Here is a 20,113-nt window from a genome sequence, read left to right on the forward strand (position 1 = left end):
AAAATAAAACAATATATTAGGTCGTAAGATCTTCAGAAAAGTTGCCTTCAAAAATACGTACAACTTTCCTCAAACAATCGAAGCCCTCATTTTTTGCTAAAACATTTTTTTAATTTATTTCTAATTGTAATCCCTGTATTTCCGGGAATTTTTTGACAATGAGCAGAAATAGTGTTAACAAGATTAACCGAATCACTTAATTGTAAATTCCTTTGTTCTAATGACTTTATTAGATCTGGTAAAAAACTAAAATTAACTTTTATGAACATAAGTTCTGTAGCAATTTGTACGGTACTTAAAGAACAAATTACGTTACTTAAGCTGAAGAACAAAAGCGGAATTGTCTACAATTTGATGGATTTTTGTATTTTGATGCTTCTCTCTATGTCCGTCTTTATAGAAGTAAAAGCGAATTTGTCGAAAAAAACACTCTTTCCAGAAAAATTTCTTTTGTGGGACATGATGCTTTTGTTTGTCAGTTCCTCATTTAAAAAATGAAATGTGAAAATGAATGTAACTTACGATTTTGGAACAGGCCTTGCAAAATACTTTGTCTCCACTTAGCTTTAACTCGGGAAAACACTTTATCCAAGCACTTTTTTGAATGGTAGACATATTTAAATTTAATATATACCAATCACTTCAAAAACACTAAATACGATACAACGTTTACTTTAAACAAATGTTGGCCGGAAACTGACAAAATAATTATTAGACCCTTAAAAGCAGGTAGGTACCTACGACTTGCTACGCTAATAAAATAATATTTTTCTGGGAACACCCATAATTGTTAAATTCAGGTAGTAATGGGAAAGTCCAGATGAGCCATAGATAGATAAATAACGAGCTCGTTCATATCGAAGTTATAAAATCCCAACTAAGAGAGGAAAATTTTAAACTTTTATATAACTTATTTTTAAAATATGCAAAATAAATCGTGTTTAGCTTAAATATGCAATGTTGTGTTTGTTGTCTCAAAATATGCAATATATGCATATATGCATCTATATGCACTTTGCATATATTCCGCTCTCTAATTATTATCATACATATTATATTACATATTATTATCTATAACTCTTTTTGTTGTTCCTTTTTCGAATCGAATTGTTAAACAATATTGTGGTGAGTTGAATCTTGAAATAAATACATTTTTGATGTGTGTGTAGGTTTTTTAGAATCTTTAGTTTCCTATCCAATATTTTTCTTAGGAAATAACACATTCAAAAAAGGTACTGATATATTGCTCTTTTCATCAAAAGCAAATTTTAGAGATTCCTCGTCAGTTCTTATATACAAGAGCAACTTGTCTGCTGTTTGGACATTATCAATTTCAAGTAACGAAATGTGCTAGTCTCAAATAGATCGTCCCGTGAAAGCATTCTTGCTTTAGTATGTTTGTCTAAATCCCACCTGTCCTTTATAAACCATCCTAAGTAAATAAATCGATCTACTCGTCCTATGTTTTGACTGTTTTTAAAATTCAGGTGTTTTAAATGCATAAAACATAGACTTTACAATGCATCCTCCTTTCAGTCCTGATTTAATATTAATAAGCTTAACAGGTTGGCTTCCGCAAAGGATATAATACACCCCATCATCTTCTGACAATGAGGAAATTTGTAGAGAAGGCAAATGAACATTAACTACCAGTATTTCTTGCCTTCGTAGACTATGAAAAGACATTTGATAATATCAAGATGTGGGTCATAGAATAGGCTATTCATAATCGCAGAATAGATTCGAGATATGTATAGGCAAGAAAACTTCAATACTTGGGTCATATAACACGTGGTGACAGATATGAACTCCTAAAATTAATTGGATGCAGCTCAACTGAACTCTTTCGGGCTGTAGTGTCAAAAGTGAAAATAGCAATTATGATTGCCCACCTTCGCTTCGTCGCGAAGATGGCACGTAAAGAAAATAGGCAACTAATACTTAATATATATGAAAACGCAACTATAAGTAATAGTACAACTAGACAAAAATACAAATCTTATCCCGATTAAGAGAGGAGTTACATATGGTGACGTAATATCGCCAAAGCTTTTTAATCTTGACCTAGAAGACGTCTTCAAAATTGCAAATTGGTCAACACATGGTATTAACGTTAATGGCAACAAGTTAAATCACCTCAGATTCACTTACGACATCGTTATTATAGGGAGCACATTCGACGAATTACATGATGGAGGAACTCGCATAGAGGTCCCAATACGTCGGCCTAAAAATGAATATGACCAAAAATAAAAACAATGACAAACACAGAGACCTCTGACGTATAACTATAAATTACAAAGACATAGAATAGCGGTTCTCAATATGTGGTACATGTACCACTGGTGGTATATATCATTATTTCGCTGCCGCCCAAAATTCCGACAGCCAAAATCCCGACATGTAAATTAATATGTATTTTAAAAGAAAAAATTATTTAAACACTTCATTTTATAATATAAAAGCTATACTTACTGAAATGGAAGGTTGTAAGTGACATGATAATATATATTATATGAAAGTAAACTGGAAATTTAGGATTTGATTACACATATATTATTGGACTATATATTGGCAAAAAAATAATTTAATTCATATACCCATGTTAGAAATTTTATTTAAAAAATTAGTTCATATTAAATGGTAAATACTTTTGTTTAGTAACAAAAAATAAAAAACAGATGGCCATAAACAAAAAACAAGAAATAAATGTAATTATATGTTAAAAAGAAACTTATCAAACCTGTCGGGATTCTGGCCTGTCGGGATTTTGGCCTTCGGGATTGTGGCTGTCGAGATTTTGGCTGTCGGGATTTTGGGGTAGACCCCATTATTTGAGGTGGTACACAAAACGCAAAAACAGCCAAAATCAGCACCACTATTAAAGTTAATTAGATCACCTAGCTAGATAGGTATTTCAGTTAGGTGGTACCAAAAATAATAAAAAGTATTTGGTGGTACATGACTTGTGCCACCGCTGTGTGGTGAGGATTGAGAACCGCTGACATAGAACCAGTAAGTCCATGAATATATCTATCTAGGCCAAATTATGAAACTTGATAAAGAGAACCAAAGTGTAGAAATCACTAGAAAAGCAAGAATGGCATGAGCAGGGTTTAGAACACTCAGTTAGATACTTAAGGGCCGCAAAATACCTCAATAATTGAGGATCAAAGTGTTCATCCAGTGCATCCTTTCTACCATGACGACAGATCAGATGGGTAGACAGAAAAAGAATAGCTAGAGCAAATGATTATGTTGGTCAGGATAAAAATTGATGGAAGAAGTTGGGAGATGTCCAAAAATGGACGATAAGAAGAAAAAAGAAAGTTTAAATTAGGCAAGAAAAATTGTTTCTAGACACTTGAAGTAAAATATTTCTCAACGTCTTCAAAATTTTAATCAGAGTAATAAAACTGCTTCAAAAATAGGCTCCAACTCATTGTATACAAGAGATACTTATTTTTACGCTAGCAGCCTCTCGTGTCTCCCTAATTTATTATTTTTAATCAGTAAATATCTAGTATTTTGTTATCAAGCCCTTACATCTGTTTGAGCCCTTACATCTGCTAACCTGGGGACCGATCACAACCTTATTTTATATAAGATGCTACTAGAACGTCCGCGACGAAGCAGAAAATCCCCAATGTTCATTGAAAAATACAATATAGAGTCGCTAGCAACAGAGAGTACAAAACTCCTTTATGAGAACAGGATTACCAGCAAACTAAAAGAGATCGACTTACAACCAGAATGGGCAGTAGAAGATACCTGGCAAAAAAATTAAGAAATGTATCAACGAAGCAGTAGAAAAAGCGATTGGAAAGCGGAAAATTAACACTAGAGCGACAAACTACATCAAACCGTGGTTTTGTCAAGGGGTAAAAGAATTCTCTGAATTAAAACGCAAATGCTACCTGATATATAAAAGCACACAATCTGAAGAAGCTCCCGCAGAATATGTCCAAGTAAGAAAGGAAGTAAACGCAAGAATAAAATCAATCAAAAGAGAACATTGGGCTAAATTCACTAGCGACATGGACTACGACCTATATGGTGCCCAAAAGAAAGTATGGAAAATGCTTCGGAACAGGAAAAAACCAGTTAACGAGTTCGTGCAGACCAAGGGAGTACCTATAGAGACATGGCAACAGCATTTTAAAGAGCTATATGATGCTGAAGAAACGCTGAATATAAATGAATACGAAACACATATAAGTGCTACAATCAGTGACGAAGAGGTAGAAGCAAAGATCAAGAAGCTAAAAAACAGAAAATCACCTGGAACAAATGGTATATCCAATGAACTTTTAAAATATGGAGGCCCTGAACTTGCAAGTAAACTGTCGCAACTCTTTAAAAAAATCTTAAACGAAACAGAAACACCAGAGAAATGGCAAAAGAGCGTCACAATCTCCATATTTAAAAAAGGACAAAAAACTTGCCCACAAAACTACAGAGGAATAACCCTCTTAAATACAACGATGAAACTCTTCACGGGTATTCTAAGGACAAACTGAAAAGACAAATCACTAATGCTGAAGAACAACAAGGTTTTACAAAGGGGCGATCTATAACAGACGCAGTATTTATAATAAAACAAATAAAAGAAAAAGCTATAGAGTTCGGCATGCCAGCGTATATTTGCTTCATTGATCTGACGAAGGCGCTTGACATAGTTCGCCTGGAAGACATTTTAAATATATTAATAGAAAATAAAACACCGACCAGCATAACAAAGATAGTCCATAACCTAAATAACAACAACGTAACCAAAGTTAGAGCAGAAGACCAGTTCACTGAAAATATTCTAACACCGGGAGGAATTAGACAAGGAGACAGTTTAAGCCCCTTCTTGTTTAACCTACTCATGAGCAAAATTATAAACAAAGTAACATCTCTTAATCTCAGCTATAGAATGGGCAACAAAAGAATTGGTATGGTGTGTTACGCAGATGATGCAGCAATTATTGCTGAATCAGAAGATGATCTTCAGAGACAGCTCTTTCAGTTCTTTCAAGTAAGCCGCCAACTAAATATGAACATTTCTACCAACAAAACTAAATGTATGACAATGGCAAAAGATCCGCTGAGATGTAAGTTAGTGGTTGAGAACAACCCCATAGAACAGATGATGCAATTCAGATATCTGGACATAGATATATCAAGCACTCACGACCCAGTAAAGGACCTGAGGAGTCAGATCAACAAAGCATCTGCATTGTCAGGATGTCTGCGGGAGATAGTCTGGTCAAATCCGTATATGCGAACAGATAGTAAAATTAGGATCTACAAGACTTGCATATGACCGATCATGACATATGGCATAGAAGTGCGCGAAGACACCAACAAAACGAAACAGATGCTAAGAGTTGCCGAAATGAAAACCCTAAGAACAATGGTAGGGAAAACAAGAAGAGACAGAGTTAGAAATACAGACATTAGAGAGCAATGCAAAATTCAAGATATTGTAAGGTGGGGAAGGCAGCGCAAGAAGATGAAGTACAACCATGTAAGACGAATGGATGAGAATAGACTCCCAAAAATTGCCCTAGAAAACAACCAGCCCGGTTCAAGACCATCTAAAAGATGGAGGGATAGTTGGCAATCTACCTCCCAGGAAATTAACCAGAGGCAGCTTCAGAATTAAACAGATCGAAAGATCTCCAAGAAGTAAAAGAAGAAGAAGAAATATCTAGTATTTTGTTATTTCAAGTGAATCTACCAATGCCGACAAAACATGTTATATTTGTAATATCCAAGTTGAAAACTCTTCCACCTCTAATTTGATCCCACACCTCTCTGCACCTGACAGAACAGAACAGACAACGACCCACTAACATACTCCTTAAGCACAGTTCGTCGACCTGCATCGCGAATGCATCTTGGAGCTATCTTTCACTATTACTTTTATACTCGTTACTCAAGTTTTTATCTGCGGTCCAGTTGATATACCGAATTCAAGGTTATAACTATGAAAATTAATTGATTAATTAGTTAATTATTTCGTTCAATGTGGTAAAACCGGGTTTTAATAACGCTGCTATCAATTCTTGTTACTTCTTCTTCATTGATTTTCTGTAATAATAGGTTACTGTGAAGATGTGTGCTTCATTTTGAGCAAAAACTATTACAAAATTGATTAGCACACTGTGTCTTGTAAGAGAAGTTTTTCCGTGAGCTATTTTCTATATTCCTTATACAAATATTTGATTATTATATATTATGGGTTTACAACGTTCTCCGTCTTCCGATACCCATTCGCCATTCCTCTTTGTCCGCACATTGATCTACTTGCAGACCTCTTTCATCCATGGCTTTGTTTATTCCTGCCTTCCAACTTTTCCTCGGTCTACCTCTTCTTCTTCTACCTTGCAGTTTTCAGTTTTGTAATTGTTTTGGGATTCTGTCTTCATGCATTCTTTGTACGTGACCAAACCATCGTAGTTGTATTTCGTTGATTTCGTCATTTATTGCATGTGTGACCTTCATTAGTTCTCGTATCCGTTCATTCGTGACATGTTCCCTTCTTGATCTTCCTGCAGCTCTTCTCCAGAAATCCATTTCGGTGACCTCTAACATTCGTTTTGAATTTTCCTTCATAGGCCATACTTCGCAGCTGTATCTTATAATGCTTTTTACTACGGCGTTATAGATCTTTTTCTTGTTTTGGTTGTTTATCTGCTTGTCCCAGAGTACTGAGTTTAGGAGCGTAATTGCTTTCCTGTCCTGAGTATTTCGTTCTTTAATGGCTCAGTCCAGTGTTCCATCATTCGTGATTTTCATACCCCTGTGTTTATATTCGTTACTATCTTTGTAGTTTGTAGTAATATTTGATTATTACGTTTATTTCATTATTCTCTGTTGAAACCAGTCATTTAGTTATCAATATTATTCTTTTCTTTTTCTCTTTCTTGACGTACCTATCCGTGGCGAATGTTGTCGATCATCATGGCAAATTTTATCTTATTTGATGGTGGTCAGTACTTCTCGGTTCTTTTTCATTCTTCTAAGGGCCTCCTCATTTGTGACTCGGTCAGTTCACAGGGTTTTAAGCATTGATTTAGCCACACCTTAAATGCTTCCAATTTCCTGGACCAATCTTCGTTCAAGGTCCACGATTCAACACCATAAAAAAGGGCAGAGAAGACGTAGCATCGAAGCATTCTTACTTTTATACCAAGCGAGAGGTTGTGGCTCTCAAACAGGGCCGCCGCTACCATGGGTGCAAAGTGTGCATCGCACAGGGGCGGCCGATTATAGGGGCGGCCAAAAGCAGGCCACTGATGATAATACTTTTTTTAAAACGAAAATAAATTCAAAAAATTTAATAGTAATGATCAGATATTTCTATAAACTCTAATATTCCAAACAATCTAAACAAAACTGCCAGAAAATGTTATTTATTATATGAATTATAGTCATAAAGTAGTTCCGGGAATGCTTTTTAGTTCAAAGTGGCTGGCGGATTTCGGACTTTAATATATTTTTATCTACTTGGCCCATATGCGATTTTTTCAAATTCTGAACATTTATGATTTGTTAAGAGAGTACGATACGACAATAGGATACTTTCCGAGAATTTAGATAAGTGCTTGGTAAGTTGCTCTCATTGAGTAATAAAAAAGTCTTTTTTATTACCAGATGGTTTAAAAAAATCTTTTTTATTACTCGACGGTTGCTGTTATGATGTTGTTCCTTTATGCTTATGTATTGTTATGGATAGGGTTATAGTTCAGTCTAAGTTGAGAATTTGATGATTTTAGACACGCTTTTCTTTTGCACACTACTGTATTTCAAATAGGCCTGGATCCCGCGTATCAAAAAAAAGTTGATTAATAGCAAGCTGAAAACTTGTTAATAGCTTAACGGTGTCTAGTCGGGCAAACTTTGATGTACCGGAACACTAGAGCAGGGGAAGTTTTAATTGTGGAACCGTTGAAAAATTTGGAACGTCAGATTACGAAAACGTCCCATGTATTTTGTCGAACAGAGCATCCAATTGTTACCCTTTCATTAAACTCTCATGCAAAAATCAGACTGATATTACTAACCAACATGATTCCCGTCATTTGACATGTTCTTCGTGTTCCACTCATTAAAATGCCCAGTTGGTGATAAACACCAGTTTGATTTCTGCATGAGAGTTTAATGAAATGGTAACAAATCAATTGGAAGTTATGTCCGACAAAATACATGGAACGTTTTCGTCGTCTGACGTTCCAAATTTTTAACCTGTTCCACAATTAAAACTTCCTCTGTTCCAGTGTTCCCATACATCAAAGTTTGTCCGAATAGACACCGTTAATCTATTAACAATTTTTCGGCTTGCTATTAATCAACTTTTTTTGGTACGCGGAATCCAGGCCTATATATTTAAATATAGTAACGTCGAGATCAGAGCAATTATTATTCATATACGCGTTATTATGGTGTCCTGCATATTTCTTTAAATACTAGTACCTACGTTGAAGCGACTAAAGTGTTGGAAGGGGGCGGCAAATATTAAGTTGCACACGGGCGGCCAACACTTTAGCGGCGGCCCTGCTCTCAAAGAAGGTCACCACTCTCCGGTTGAAGGTGGATCTAGCTGTTCCGATGTTTGCTCTTATCTCTTGTTTGTTGGCCCATTCTTCATTTATTATGGTGCTGAAGTAGTTGTAGTGCGCCACATTTTTCTATAGGGATTTGATTGACGTAGAGTTGATCTTCTGTTATCTTTTTCTTGCTAATGATCATAAGCTTTGTCTTCTTCATGTTGACTTCAGTACATGTTTTTTTTACGGATTTGCAGGTCTTCTAGGTTGTCCGCAAATACTATGGTGTCATCTGCACATCGGATGTTGTTTAGCCGGTACCCAGGCGCGGATCTAGAAATTCATAATAGGGGGGGGGGGCAGACTTACCTCAAATTATTACATTATCCAGATTTAGCCATACGACTCACACTTACTCTAAGGATAAAATACACTATATAATCCCAGATACCTACGGTATCAACAGGATTGACAGACAATTCACGACTATTAATCTCACTGGTCGTTCTTTACCATAAAGATTAACCTTTCTACCATCAATGGGTAGGTACGCATGGATTATCTAGTAAAATACAAATTTTTATATCTTTATTGTGTCTCAAATTTGAAACGTGACTTTTCATGAAATAAGGTTTATACCCAGTGTAATGTATTTGCATTTTAAAATACCATTTTTTTTATTCTTTGAATTGAGAAAAATATTTCCGTTGTTTATTGTTCCATCGGTACCCAAACAAATGCGCCTGCAGATTATTTTTCAGAGAAGGGTGTTTTATTAGATTTTATGGCTTCTTTCAATTCTTTTGAAGCGGTTGTCGTGTAATTTAGTGTTGTACTGATGGCTTAAAGTTTAGAGTTAACAGAAAAAATAATAAATAATAAAAAAATACTTATAGACTAAATACAATAGGTCCATGGACCTGTTGACCCCCCCCTGTATCCGCGCCTGCCGGTACCCGTTTAGTAAAATAAATATCTTTTTCAGTTTCTTGCAAAAGTTCGATAAATTTTCTAGATGCCTCTTCTATTTTACGCTGATATATTGGTCAATTTTTTCCAGTCATTCGAAAATCTAACAGTTCTTGAATATTATAGATCTATAAATACGATGTATGCATGCGAGATGTGGTGCTACATGAGAATGTGGAAAATACCATGGACAGATAGAGTGACAAATCAAGATTTTTTGCTGAAGATGGGGAAGGAATGTGAAGTCATAAAAATAATACAAACGAGAAAACTGGAATATCTGGGCTACATAATGAGACACGAAGAGTACTTCCTGCTAAGGCTCATAATCCAAGGAAAAATCTCGGGAAAAAGAAATGTGGGACGTAGAAGGATTTTCTGGTTGCAAAATTTAAGGGAATGGTACGAGTGAAGTTCAATACAATTGTTCAGAGCTGCAGCCAACAAAGTTAAAATTGCTGTGATGGTAGCCAACCTCCGATAGGAGACGGTACTGCAAGAAGAAGAAGAAATACGAAGTAAACATCGGCTTGATAAATGATTTTGTTTTTTTTAAGTTATATTTCTTTAGGCACGAGGGTGAATTTTTACATTCCCCGGCGCAGGCGCACACGGAGAGTATGTTATGTGAAAAGAATATATTATTAGTGTTTTCTGTGAATATATTTATTATAATTTTTATGTCTTTGGATTTGTCTTCCTCTTAATAAGTATTATAGAAAATGTTTATTTTCATTTATTAAAGTATCTGTCACCGAGATTGTAATTATGTCCGAGAAATGATCCACTGAATACAAAAGCCGTGGTAGCTGATCGGTAGAGCATTCGCCTAGGGATGGAGAGGTCCTCTGTTCAAATCCTGGCAAAGTCATATCCTTTTTTTTATTTTAATTTTTGGTATTCTTTTTGTTCTTTCTAAAATTAGTTTAATATTTAAATACAATACAAAAAAACTATTTAAAGTAGATAGGTATATTGATTTCGTTGAAATCATAATAGGAAGTTAGATTATATGTATTATAATAGAAGTATAACTTCTTACGTGCCTACAAAGTACACACACATTCTTTTTTCTTTCATCTGGAATCCAGGGGCGTCATTTGATAGGGTCAGGGGGCATTTGCCCCCCCCCTCCTGACCCTGAAAACGACTGAAATTTACAAAAAATACATCAATTTTCATCATTACATCATATAATATATTGTATATATAATGGTTACCCTCCCCCCAATCAAAATTTCAAATGACGCCCCTGCTGGAATCCTCTTTGCGATATAATTTCAACCTGTACCTATAGGCGGTAATTCAAGAAGTCTCCCTCTCTGATACCAATTTTTAGAAGTTTGTTACCAGAAAGATCAAACGGATTTTCAAAAAATATATATAAAAAAAGTTCAACAGCATTGTTCCCATTAAAAGGCACCAAGAGAAGGAGGAAAAGACTGGTAATTTTACTCCAAATTGTAAATAAATCTTTTAGTTTAAAGATTTATTATTTCTTTCTTCTGTGGTTTATAAAATGCCGAAGTTATTTTGATAATCGAAGAAAAATTCATAAATGTATAAGTTCGTGTTTCGATAGTATTAAAACAGAACACCTTATTCCCTAAATACTCAAAACTGAATTTAATATAACCTTTTCTATTTCCGGGCCTCAATTATTTAGGCCTATAATTTAGTTAAACTAAAACAGCATATTATAATCAACAAAGTTAATTGGAAAGTAAGATAATGGAAAAACCACCACTTATACCCCTCCTTGACTTCAACCCTTTACTTGTGTTACCCTCCGTGTTGATTCAGCTGTTGCCTTGTTAGTTAAATTAGGAATTAGAAATTAGGAATTAGAAACGCCTTGTGGCATTGTCATTTAGATGGTTAGTATCTGTGAAAAGCCGCAGAGGGTTTTTTATTCTTTCTTTTCACAGATCAGGTGTTATGCAAATGGGGTGATTTTTAAAAAGTTAACAACCAAAGGGAATGCTAATCAGACTTCACAGGTATTAAATGAAAAATTCCTTTAATTATCTATACAAAACTTCAAAAAGATGAATAAAAAAGAGAGCTTTTTGAAATGTAGAGGATTTTTAATTTTCTACAACCAAAACTTACAATATAATAAAGTAAAAGTCGATTTAAAGTGCCACCATAATGAAAGAGCTGCTAAAATAAATAACAAAACATATTGAGAAACAGTAGAAACAGGTTTAAAAACATGTCAATATCGCCTTTTTACCATCGTTATTTATGTACAAAGTCAGTAAAGTGACTCTTTATCGAACGAGTCTGATATTACGAGAAGAACGAGTGTAGCGAGCGAGGCGAGTAACAGACGAGTTCGATAAAGAGTCATTACTGACGTGGTGCATACAAAATTTTATCGCCAACATATATTTTTTAAATTTAATGTCGTCCGAACCACTGGGGTTATAAACGACAACAATGGAAAATACATATTAAATAGAAAAAGAGATTGTAATATTAAATAAATACATATGTACTAACAAAAAGTATACCTGAAAAATTTGTGATACAATTAAATGTCTTTTATCGCCAACCGTCACTAAAGTCATTCATTATTGTACTCATTTGACGCCATTTGCGGCAGTAAAGTAACACTTTATTGTACTGAAAGAAGAATTTTACTTTACCTGCCGCGATTAATCAAATTAACCGAGATTGAATGTAAGTGGTCGATAGCAGTAATCGATTATTTATTTGAGTGAACTTAAAATTTATTTACTTTAATTATTGAAAATATTGTACACAATTTACGTTATTATTAATTAAATTTATGCCACAAAGTGAAATTCTGTAGTATTTTGCAATTATATTCATATAAAATTAATCAAAATTTTACCGATTTAGTAATTATTCAATATTGATAACTATCTATCGATTAAAAATCGAAAGCGGCATGCAGAAGTCACCTGTCATCACTGTCATATTTAAAAAATTTAAATTGAAAATTGTATTTATTGAAATAAAAGTGTTAAAACGAATATCAAATTATAGTACAGTAGTGCTGCTTTGGAAATGGAAGAAATTACATGAACGCCACCTGAAATACGCAAGAAATCGTTAGAGGCAGTTTCAGAGCTTCTCCCAGCAAAATCCATCGAAAAATACAATAGGCAATATGACATATTTGAAGCATGGCGTGAAAAAAATTGTATTACAAATTATAGTGAAAGTGTTTTACTAGCATATTTCTCTGAATTGTCTAAAGAATATTCTCCATCGACTATGTGGTCCTATTATTCAATGTTAAAGGCAACTTTGACCACAAATAAAGACATAGATATAAGCAATTATAAAAAACTTACAGCTTTTTTAAAACAAAAAGGAAGGAATTACATTCCCAAAAAAACAAAAACCCTGCCGCAAGAAAAAGTGCTAAATTTCTTATTAAATGACCTGATAACTATTATTTTTAATGATGAAGGTAATTCAACAAAAATAAAATTACTATTACATATTATATTGTACGTAAAGTTCTTTTTCATATCCTTGAATCTACCATGATTTATGTATAATGTCTTTTCATTTGATGTCAATTATTTTCTTTACATTTTTACTTTAATTTATATATTTACATTTTATACTTTTATTTATTGATAAATACATGTGCACAATGTAATGTTCCAATTAGTTTTCACATATATACATTATAAATCTATCAGTAGAATTAAAAAAATAAACAAAATTAGCTGTTGTTCCTCGTAAAAGTTATTGATCGATCGCTCAAATTACATAGGTATTAAAATTAAGACAAGCACAGGTAACAGTACTTAGGCTGATACTGATATTAAGACAATTCGCCAACTAGATGCACGGAACTATAAAAAGAGAAGGAAGAAAGACGTCAACATCAAAACAAAAAATATCAGACGTAGATAAGTGGATAAATAAATAAAATACAAAATTAGGCAAGCAAAAGAAAAATGGTTAAATAATATGCAGAAGTAGAAGAATACCAGAAAAGACATGATAGTTTTAACACAACCAAAAAAATTAAAGAATTAACTCACAATAGAAAAAGAAAACCGGGAATACAGAAACATACATATTATGGGAAACTAGTGTGGAGTACTAATGAAAATTTAAAGAGATGGACAAACTACATCAATGTGTTGTTCAAAGACAATAGAACAGCACAGATGGAAGTAAAAGTAGAAGGAGCAGAAGTATAAAAATACAAATGCTGAAGACTGCAATGAATACAGAACAATATCATTAATTATTAATCATGTTCTAAAATTATTCTTGAAAATAATACATGGTATTGGTTGTATAAGCAAAAAACTGAAAGAAAGAATAGATAATAGTCAGTTGGGATCAAAAACGGACTAGGAACCAGAGAGGCGATATTATTTTTGTTTTAATGTGGTAGCTCAAAGATGCAGGGATATAAATATGAATGTGTATGTTTGTTACGCTGATTTTGAGAAAAAGCAAAAAAAAGCAAAATTAACGTAACAAACATACACATTCATATTTATATCCCTGCATCTTTGAGCTACCACATTAAAACAAAAATAATATCGCCTCTCTGGTTCCTAGTCCGTTTCTGATCCCAACTGACTATTATCTATTCTTTCTTTCAGTTTTTTGCTTATACAACCATGTATTATTTTCAAGAATAATTTTAGAACATGATTAATAATTAATGATATTGTTCTGTATTCATTGCAGTCTTCAGCATTTGTATTTTTATACTTCTGCTCCTTCTACTTTTACTTCCATCTGTTCTGTTCTATTGTCTTTGAACAACACATTGATGTAGTTTGTCCATCTCTTTAAATTTTCATTAGTATTCCACACTAGTTTCCCATAATATGTATCTTTCTGTATTCCCGGTTTTCTTTTTCTATTGTGAGTTGATTCTTTAATTTTTTTGGTTGTGTTAAAACTATCATGTCTTTTCTGGTATTCTTCTACTTCTGCATATTATTTAACCATTTTTTTTTTGCTTGCCTAATTTTGTATTTTATTTATTTATCCACTTATCTACGTCTGATTACCTTTGTTTTGATGTTGCCGTCGTTCTTCCTTCTCTTTTTATAGGTCCGTGCATCTAGTTGGCGAATTGTCTTAATATCAGCCTAGGGATGGGAAAAACCTACCGGTTTAAACCTTAAACCGGTTTTTTTACTTCGCAATAACCGGTTTTACCGGTTGTTTTTTGGTCCCGGTTTTAACCGGTTTTTTCTTTTTAAAGTAAAAACCGGTTATTAGGTTTTTACGGTGATTAAAATTAGGTTAGATATTATTTTGGATCCCAATCATAATTATTATTCTCAAGTAATTATTCCAAACAAAACCATAATTCAAATTTTATTTTATTTTATAAATACAGAAGCAAACTGAAAGTGCAATCTCACATCAGCCAGAAACAATTATTAAGTTTTATTATAATATTTCCTTGAAAAGGTATTTGTAATCATAATATATGAGTGATTGACACTCTTTGTCATTCCTTTTCATTTTACATCAGTTGGTCTGTGCTAATTCAAATGGCAAGTACCTAGTTTTTTCGAGCAGGGCAGCATGTTGCTCTTTAGGCACATACATAATTTAATCTTGTAACATCGACTTGTAGTCACAATATTTTATCAAAAGTTATAATGTAAGCCATATATTATGAAGTTACCACCTTCATTGGTGTGCTAGTTACAACTACTTTGCGGAATGCACTGAAGATGTTCTGTTCAGAACGAAAACGTTTTGCAATCCATGTGGATGACTTTTAGATAGTTTTTAAATAAACGATTTGATATCAAAATACAATTTAAAGTTTTTACTTCTGTATAGGTTTTTTTTAAATAATAAATAAATCAATACAAAAAAAACTACAGATACATTAATAGCATAGGCGAAAATTTTCTGGTCAATGCTTTTAAAATGCATTATTTTTTTCGAGTCCTGAGAAAGCTAATAAGTATTATTTAAAAATTTAAACGCAGAATGAAATATTACATTATTACCGAGGGCCGAAAGTCCCTGAAGACAATTTTTATTATAATAAGTTACAGGGGTGAAAGAAAAAGGGAATGTTGTGTGTGATTTTTAATTTCAAATATCTCATTCAAAAGAAATATTTTGTTTATTCCAAGGGACTTTCAGCCCTCGGTAATAATGTAATCTTTCATTCTGCGTTCAAATTTTTCAAAAATATTTATTAGTTTTCTCAGGATTCGAAAAAAATGAATCCGTTTAAAGATTATTTCAAACAGACGCAGACGTTTACTTAAGCACTGCACTACATAAAATGAAAATAAAACTAAATCGTCCGTGAATTAGCTTTCATAAGTTTAAAGACTAAAAACTAAAAACTCATAAATAAGCAGACGGTTTCTGAAATTTGAATTGGATTATTATGCCTTAAGTCGGCTTAAGTGGAGGCACTTGTGCATTTAAATTCTAAACAAAAGAATTGGCACATGTCCCTTTTGTGAAAAGATGCAAATTATGGGATGTCGGATGTCACTAACTTACATTCATCCAGTATAAAAATTTGGGTGGAACCAAATAAAATTAATGTGTTGTTGGTGCTGGGAATATATGGAGGAGAAAGATTTAATAGATGGTAGATACACTGAAAAATATACGCAAATATCCGATTTATTTAAAGGTGCGAAGAAGATACGACAACTCTCAAAAAGGTATGCAAATCGGATAATTATCCGCCGATTGGCAACACTGATTTGAACATACAATCAGGATTTGTACAATTAATATTACAATAAGTGGGTAGGTTTGGAGTACAATATTTTTTTTAACTAATAACTAAAGTATGTAACTTGTCCGTATCTTAATACTAGACATATATAATATAAAAAAAAATAAACTTCTTCACAGTTTGTTGAACAGGCCAATATCCTTTAGATAATTGAAAAGGTTTTTTGGATTACAATTATCTCCTACGACATCTTTTATATTTACAGGTATTGAATGTTTGTTTCTTTCATTAATAAATTTAGGACAATCTACCAAAATATGTGGTATGGATATATTACAGTTACAATGATCACATATAGGGTGATTTGATTTAGATATAATATGACCATGAGTTAGGTCTGCTGTGTCCTATAGGCAAACGAGTTATTTTAGCAAACAATCGGCGATCGATGTTTATCTCACACCATCAATGTGTTGTACGTTTAATAGTGTGTAGAAATGATTTTGATTGTTGCCATTTATTTCCCCATTCACTTAGCACTTTCTCTTTCACAAACGTTTTAAAATCGGTCACTGACACTGTATTCACTGTTATTGAAGATGCACTGTGTATTGCTTCACCGGCATAATGATCCACTTTTTCGTTGCCTTCCAAACCAGTATGTGATGGAACCCAAAAGAAGTGAATTTGCTGTTTTGCTTGGTTTATAAGGTGCAATTGATGTTGTATTAGCTGAACAATAGGATTACTGGTATAGAGCTGTTTTATTGAATGTAATGCACTAAGAGAATCAGTAATTATCAGAGTTTTTGAGATGTTAAGGTTGTTTACATGAATTAATGCTTGTAGAATCGAAAACAATTCTCCAGACAGAATACTGCTAGTAGATGATAGTTTAACTTGCAATATGGAATTTGGAGTGACAATTGCTGATCCTACACCATCACTGGTTTTGGTGCATCTGTATTGATGTGATAATAATCGGAAAAACATGAAATTTTGTTAAGTGACTCTTGGTTTATTATTTTGTGAGTAGTTTCGAACTTATTATATTTGGTGAGAGTTAGATCACATTGTAAAGGGGGTAATGTCCATGATGGAAATTCAGCCGTGGCCGTGGTGGTTGACTTATCAAAGAATTTTGGAAACTGAACACTATACGAGGATAGATGCCTTCGAATTCTCTCATGGAATGGCGGGTCTGTTCGGGTTTGTTTAATATAAATATCTTTAAAACGGTCACCAATTGTATTATGAAGAGAGGGATGTGATTTTATTGATTGAATGCTTGATGCATAAGCTAACGATAGATATATTCTCCTAAATTTCAGAGGTGGTTCACCAGTTAAACATTGTAAACTTTCAACAGGGCTAGTACGAAAAGCTCCAGTGGCTATTCTTAATGCTGTATTCTGTATAGTTTCAAGCTGAGCAAGTAATGTCTTCTTGGCAGAAGCGTAAACTATTGAACCATAATCAATCTTTTATCGTATAAATGACTTGTAAATATGAATAAGGCTTTTAAAATCTGACCCCCAATTGTTGTTACACAGAGTTCGCAATAAATTCAGACCAGTTTGACAAGTTTTCTTGATGTACATAATGTGCATTTTCCAAGAGAGTTTTTTATCGAAAAACATTCCTAAAAATTTTATATGGTCAACATATTCTAAGCAGTTTCCATACATTTGCAAATCTGGCTTTGTAGAATGTCGATTCTTTGAAAACAATATACATTTTGTTTTCGTCGTAGAAAATTGTACTCCCACTTGTTTTGACTAATTCTCAAGGTGGTTTAATGTACATTGTAGATTTTTTTTGTATCGAGCGAATGTTTTTTCCTTTTGTATATACCTACTCCTCTCTTGCCCTCAATCTGTCTTTGGATGATTAGTTGAGGGATTGCGTATTTTTATCGCGTCTTTCTTCCATTAAATCTAAAATTTCCTCCGTCATCCATTGTTTCTTTTTTTTTGTATCTGGTCGGTGACAGAATTTCTTTTTGACTTTGATCTATTTCTGTCTTTATTAATAAAAAATTTGTATCCTTTTCAGTAGGTACTTTGCAGAGTTTGTTCCTTAGATTCATTAATTGATTCTTAATTTCATCTTTTACTCTTATGAGTGGGTTCCTTAATTTATTTGTATCGATTTAAGCGTCACTGTTTTCTTCGTTTTATTATTTTCATTTTGAACCTAATTTTGGTCACTACTTGGTTGTGATCTGATCCTATGTCGGCAATCGGATATGTTTTTGCTGATAAAATTGCGTTCCTGTATTTGTTCTAACTAAAAATTTCGAAAAAAGTTAAAAACTACAATAGACTTGTGATAACGTTCTAAGAGGATCTGTGAATGTAAGTCATTGATTGGAGCTATAGGAGGTTCTACGTCTGCTTCCCCATTGCCAAAAAAACATAAACATCATAATTAACATTTTAATAATTATGTTATAAAACAATGTTTTAAATAACGGATTAATGAAAAACAAAACTACACTGATTGAAAATGGACACAAAACGATATGTTATAATGCATGAAACTAAATACTTGCTGTAAAATAAATATTTTAGCTTAAATAGGCATTCAATTATGTAAAACAGATACTAAAATAAAACAAATGGTCAATTTTAAATAACCGGATAATGGGGCTTTGAAAATTAAGCACTTTATATATAAAATATAGAATTTTATAAAAGTGATCGGGATTTGCACATTATTTATATATCGAATTTTAAATGTTTTATTATCACAGCATTATTAAAAATATACATATTGTAGATTGATTTTAGAGATATATAAAACGGGAGCAAAATGTACAAACTATACAGGCATAAAAGGCTGATTGATTTAACTTAGGACGGGACGTGGACGGCACGGCTGTCTTGCGGGACACGTTGAAGAATCGTGTGATATGAAAGACATTGACTAGGGTAGTACCATGATACTACGATAACCAGAGATAAAGCCACGCGCATGAATAAGCCTGTCTCTCTCTCTCTTCTACGCCTACGTCACTGACCAACAAACGCCAGGCCAAATGTTCGATTTTTAACTTGGGTTTGTTATTTTTATGCAGTTTGCGAAAGTTTTCGGAAAGCATAAAGCTATATTCTCAGGATAAAATTCTTAAATGTAATTAGAAATAGTCATTACTGCCCTTTCAGCATGGTATTATTGTTAGTATTAAATCTTTGCGACTACTCTTTCTAGATTTAAAAAAGATTTCAACATCAATTATATAACAACATATAATTTAAATCAAGATTGCTTAGAAGGACATTTCTCAGTAATACGTGCGATTGGAGGTTTACATGATCATCCGTCTCCTTTGCAATTTCAATACCGTCTTCGTAATTTTATTGTGGGTAGGAATGATGAAGTTATTTCACTCTCAGCTAATGTAAGTAACCTACCAGAAACAACAAACATGTCGCTTCAAAACATGAAAGCAGGAAGCTCTTTGAATCTTGACTGTTACAACAATGACGTAGTAGATTCAGTGATGATAACCGAACCACTCTTTAGTCAATTAAATCTTCCAGTAACTTCAGAAAATGAAAACCATCAAACAGATTTTGAAATGGAAGAGTTGTATCATGATGGACTAGAAAATTTAGCTGGTTTCATAGCTTTCAAGCTACGACATGAAGAGAGCTTGGGCAGTTCTACAAATAGTAACACTTCTTCCTCGTGGGTAAATCACCTCTCAGCAGGGGGTTTGGTGAAGCCTTCAGAAATATTACTTACGAACTGTCGTGAACTAGAAAATATTTTTTGCCAATTCAATGGTGACACTATTAAAGTTGGCATCAAAAATTATCAAAAATCTTTATGAGAAAGATCAGTTCATGTTAAAATATCTGGTGATGTGGAAAAACTATTTTTTAGATGTCGGATGTATTTTCGAATGCGAGTTTTGAAC

General features: G+C 33.3%; 1 protein-coding gene across 1 annotated transcript in view; it reads right to left on the minus strand.

Annotated features, from left to right (window-relative positions):
• LOC126893209 (cuticlin-4) overlaps window positions 1-20,113 on the minus strand; it is a 118,525-nt gene that overhangs the window by 13,459 nt on the left and 84,953 nt on the right. The window lies entirely within an intron of this gene.

Source organism: Diabrotica virgifera, chromosome 10, assembly GCF_917563875.1.
Source record: "Diabrotica virgifera virgifera chromosome 10, PGI_DIABVI_V3a".
Taxonomy (NCBI): domain Eukaryota; kingdom Metazoa; phylum Arthropoda; class Insecta; order Coleoptera; family Chrysomelidae; genus Diabrotica; species Diabrotica virgifera.